A 6,000-nucleotide genomic window follows, 5' to 3' on the forward strand; every position below is an offset into this window, starting at 1 on the left:
TGGAAATATACAATGCTTTTTTTCGCGAGTTCAGAGATGTCTTTGCTTGGTCGTATGATGAAATGCCAGGCATTGACTCAAGCATAGTTGAACACGAAATTAAGATGTATCCAGATGTCAAACTGGTAAGATAGCAGCTACGGTAGGTGCACCCCAAGAAAGTCGCTGCCATCAAGGTAGAAGTTGAAAAACTTCTCAATGCTGGTTTTATTTACCTAGTTCCTCTAACCGATTGGGTATCGAATATTGTTCCTGTAATGAAAAAACAAGGAACAATTAGAGTGTACATTGATAGGGATGTAAATCAAGCTTGTCCGAAAGACAACTACCCTACACCCTTCATCGACCAGATAATTGATGAATGCACCTGGTGTGAAATATTTTCGTTTATGGATGGATTTTCGAGGTATAATCAAATAAATATCCGCCCACAGGACCAGTCAAAGACTGCATTTATTTGTCCATGGGGTACATTTGCATATCGCAAGCTACCCTTTGGTTTAAAGAACGTAGGGGCAACATTTCAGAGGGCAATGAATTATGCCTTCCATGACATCAAAAACATCATTCAACCATATCTTGATGATCTTCTGGCTCATTCACAAAAGCGGACCAATCATCCGCAACATTTGAGAGCGATATTTCTACGTTGCCAACACTACAAGATACAACTAAATCCACACAAATGTGTGTTCTGTGTCAGTTCTGGTATTTTACGTGGCTTTGTGGTCTCAAAGGACGGGATTCGTCTCGACCCATGTAAGGTTCAGGCAATCATTAATTTGCCTCCACCTTCAAATTTGCTTCAGATTCAAAAACTCCAAGGGAAAGCAAACTTTCTGAGGAGGTCCATTCCAAATTACGCCGAACTTGCTAAAGGTTATACTCGGCTATTGAAAAAAGAAGTACCCTTCGTCTGGGATCAGGTCGCGCAAGCTTCCTTTGATGCTTTAAAGGAATCCCTAATAAAAGCATCATTAATGTACGCTCTTGATTATCAAAAAGACTTTAACCTGTACCTGGCTACAGCGGATAGAACCATCGTAATGGTTTTAGTTCAAGAAGACAACGGAATTGAACATGTAACTCCACCTCGGCCGAGGGGCATGGGTATATCATAGTCACAGTAGACTATTTTACCAAATGGGCCAAGGCGATGCCTACATTAAACAACAACGGCGAAATGGATGCCCTCTTCTTTTTCAATCATGTAGTCTCTAGATTCGGCATTCCACAGGCCACAATCACAGATCATGGATCGCATTTTCACAATCACATGATGGTTGAATTGGTTGCCAAATTAGGGTTGTCCCATGACAGCTCTACTCCATATTATCCGCAAGCCAACGGACAAGTTGAGGCAATCAACAAGGTCCTAAAGCAGATGCTGCAAAGGATGATTGGAGTCCACAAAAGGAGTTGACACCTGATCCTGTACTCAGCCTTGTGGGAATACCGGACATCGGTGAGGAATGTGACTGGGTTTACACCCTTTTAATTAGTGTATGGCCTGGAAGCAATCTTACCGATTCAATGTGAAATCTCGTCCCTCAAACTCTCGGTCGATCCTCTCCCCGGAACTTCAGAAGAGGAGGCTCATTTCTTGGAACTAATCCAATTGGATGAAACCTGCCGTGATTCCACTTTGGCTAATGAAGCCCATAAGAAACGAGTCAAGGCGCAGTTCGACAAGAATGTCAAACCCCGTGTCTTCTCAGAAGGTGACCTGGTCTTACTTTATGACCAGGAATCTGATAAATTGGGAGCAGGTAAGTTCAAGTCCTTATGGATGGGCCCCTATATTGTTAAACGTGTATTAGCAAAAGGAGCCTACGAGTTAGTAGATTATGATGGGATTCCACTGGTGCAACCTTGCAATGGGTTGTACCTTAAGCGTTACTATGCTTGACTCAAGATAGTAACCCCTATGCTTTTGTTACATTTTTGTTTTCGCTAAGGGTAATTGTTTTGGTTAAGTGATCTACTTTTACGTTGTTGCAGATGTCAGACCTATTGGAATCATTCATTGGATATGCTGACGGAGCAAGTCGTAGTTTGCGGAACCTATCTTCTGCGGCCTGGGCCATCTTCGATCCAAGTGGCGAGTTAGTAAGTTTCAGAGGGGTATGTATTGGTCGGTCAACGAACAATATTGCTGAATACAGCACGTTGATAGAACTCCTCTCTGATGCCATTACGCATGGCATATGCCGACTCATCGTCAGGCTAGACTCACAACTCGTCATACTACAGCTCACTGGTATCTACTCCGTACGGAATCCAACTATCTATCGCATGTTCCTAAGGGTCAAGATTTTGGAAAGGAAGTTTGTTTCTATTCAATATCAGCATATTTCCAGAAACTTAAACACATTAACAGACTCATTGGCAAATTATGTGTTAGATAGACATTGCAACATTTATAAAAGAAGCATTTCATCAATATTTGCATCAAGATCACGTAACTCAACCAAAATAAAGCTTCGAAAACAAAAAAAAAATATATATATATATATATAACTGTTTATGGTTTATACATAATGTTCTGTAACCAGGACAAAATCGGTCAAAAGACCCAAAACTCAAAATGCTAGGGGGCACCCTAGTCTAATGATGCTGGTGATAGCAAGTCACCGCCTGTGCAATCATGCGTAAAAGCCTAGTCCATCGACTCGGCACGCCAGAAGTATGTCGCTGCAACCTCAGAGGCAGCTCCTTGGTCCTCACGTCTGGAATACCAAGAGTGAGGCCCTCGACCTGATCCTACAATTCTGAAAGAGTCTTGGCCACATCAAGGTCGCGAAGGATAGCTCTTCCCACAGCCTCTCCTGCTGGAGCGGCAGCTGGTACTCTCAGATGTACTACTGGCAGAACTGGTCCAATATCTACATGAGCACATGAGTTTTGATTAGTCCTGATAGAAGAAAGCATGAGAACATTATAAAAAGAAATGATGAACAAAGATATGGTCAGAGAATTTACCGATAACTCCCCACTGCTCACCGGTCGGCAGCACCAAATTCGGGTCACCCCAGAAATCCATACCAGAATATGGATACTCAGAAAAAACCATCTCCTGATGGTTGAACCACTTGAAGAAGGTATCAGAAAAGGAAACCTGGGACTGACCAGCATGTCGGGCCATAAGGTCGACCCATCTCTGCATCCGTGGCTCAGTCGGTGGAGGTAAACCAAGTGAAATGTACTGCGGCTGCATCAGTGGGATCTTTTCCAAGGCAAAGGTGGTCAAAATAGAACCATAGCCGAAGTTCTTCAATTTTTCGTTCTTTACCTTGGTCAGTTGTTCTTTTATCACGGGGAGTACCGCGTCACACCAGTTGAACACCTTGGGTTCAAGACATTCTAAGGCGTATTGCATGTAGGACTTGTTAGCCACGTGAAGAGCCACACTATTAGCCAGTCTAGCAAAAGTGAACAGAATGGTCCTCAAGGACCGGTCAGTGACATCTCGGATGTTGATCTTGCCATCCCTACTCGGCTGAGATCCCTCTTTGCAATACCGGCGAATATAATCTCTCACAGATTCGCCCCCACGGGCGGAACCTGATAATGAAAGAGGGGCATCGCGCCTCGATAAACCGGTCAAAAAATAGATGTCCACGGCAGTCAAGGGGATGGATTTGCCTCTAATCTGAAACACCTGGTTGGTAGGATCCCATGCATCGAGAATATATTGCAACAAGTTTATTTGTTGCCTCATGCTAGAGATGCGGAAAAACTTGAACAGGCCACAATTCCGCAGTGCATTTACAGTAACCGGATCATGTAAAGCAAGCATGTCCTCTTCTTCATGCTCGCGTTCTCGCCATTTAACAACCATTTTTACTCCGATGAATCTCTGCAAAACAAACAAGAGAAGAGTCAGGGTCCTAATTTGGCAAAAAACAGGCAAAAATTCCATGAGAAAATAGTGCAAAATTTCCCCTCTCGCTCCCATCGCACCTACAACAGTGTATTGGGTGAGATGCATACTGACTGGCCAATGGACAAGCCAGTATGCATCACACCTTTTGATATAGAAAGGGAGCAATGGAGCTAGGGTGAATTTTTCAAACCCCAAAGGCTCAGCAAAATGGGGAAACATGCATAGAATTCAAAAAGGAAGGAATGCAACTGAAGAGCTCAGGTTTAGCTCCTACTTGGTCCAAACGGCGCCAAGAATCGTCCACAAAATCTCCCGGAATCAGCTGGTAAAAATCAAGGGGGAAAAGCACCTCCAGAGCTCCAACAAACCAAATTTCAAATGAAATGGTAAAATGAGGGGTAAAAACCACTTTTAAATTACTTTTCACGTAATTCAAGTAAAATATTAGTGTTTTAACTCATTTTTAGAACATATATTGTTCATTTCTAATCGGTTTGATGAAGCAATTGAACAGGCGATACAACCTTTGAAGGAACAAAGTGATTAGTGGTAAAATTAAATCAATGACCATTATCACGAGCAGTTTTTATGCAGAATTCAAGCTCATTAAAAATTAAACATAAGCAATGAGCAAGTGTTTCACCCAGAGTTTAAGCTCATTAAAAAATGAACCAATTTCCGGTAAATAACCATTGTGAATGCATTATCATCAGCTTTTGAGCCCTGGTCGTGTTCTCATCATCACCTCCACTCTATTTTAGCCGATCATTCACCTCCATTTGATTGTTTACCCCTTTTGAGGAACAACTTCGAAAAGTGATACAGTTAGCCATCCTTGTGACACTACCGTGATTGGAAAATTCCAAACCTTACCTGGAATCAGCTGCTAGCTGAAATTATCACTCGTTCCTAAAAAACGAGTCTCCTTTAAGCTCTTTTCAACTAACTCGTAAAATATGAAAAGATTGTCAAGCGATTGGCCTCTCCAGCTCGTTAAAGCGACCAGAAGTGTTATCCCTCCTCTAGATCTTAATCTTTTTGGACCTGAGGGATTATTACACAAAAAGATCGAGCGCTTGTTTTGTTCGGCTCGTTAAAATTACTAAAAATTCATCCCTTTCGTATTATTTTATACTTTTTTGGACTTAAGGGATTATATGACGAAAAAGGATTATTGGAGTTTCATTTACGTCCCTTTCAGACTCTCTAAAATTGAAAAGGACTGAGTTATCTTTGTCATTAAACTCGTTAAAACCTAATAGCGACAAACTTGTCCATACAGACAAGAACGAGTTTCACTGTCGCTAAGCTCGTTAAAACATAGCGACGGGTTTGCCCGAAGGGCAAATTATAGAACAAGCATATGTTATCCTCCTCAAGCTTGACAAAAATAAAGACATATTGGTCAGCAATGACTAGGGAAAAATTGGGAAGAAAACTTGAAGAAACTTTATTGGTAGCAAGTCGCTCTTTAACATGACACTTTCACTCCACATCCGAATTGGGTTGGGTTGTTCCGTTCACCGGTCATATCACCATTGGTCCATCACACTATCCATATTTGGGGTTAACGCTACCAATCAATGTCAGTGTCACCGGTATGTTCAAGAGAAGTCTCTCAGAGAATTCACCTATGTCTCATCCGCTGCAATACATTCACGCTCCATTCTTTCATGACCGCCACCTTGAACCCTGTATCATCAGATCGTTTTCACCTCCAAAATTATTTACTCCATTCCGTGTCGTAGATGTGGGATTCATTAAGGCCCTCCTATGGTAGGTCACTTCTTGTCGACATCAGCTCATTATCCAAGAAGCCGACCCAGGAACAACCCTTTCAATACTTTGAAGCTTGCATGCCTCAATGGCAAGTTTCTCACTTCCAGCGACAGGTTTACATCAATGGCCTTCGACCGAAATATTTTACGTGGTGTTCGACGCCAAGTCCCTTTTTCACACCACGTGAATTGTACTATCGTACCTTGAGGGTCATCATCATTATCGATGATTCCTCTCGCGCCTGTTAACAGCTTACATCATTGGCTGGTAATCAGGCGATGTCTTTCCATGTTCGACTCCGGAACATCTTTCACATGGATTGACTTGTACTCCGA

This window comes from Pinus tabuliformis, chromosome 6 (assembly GCF_031772625.1).
Source record: "Pinus tabuliformis cultivar Carrire ecotype Pingquan chromosome 6, CPIR1, whole genome shotgun sequence".
Lineage (NCBI taxonomy): Eukaryota > Viridiplantae > Streptophyta > Pinopsida > Pinales > Pinaceae > Pinus > Pinus tabuliformis.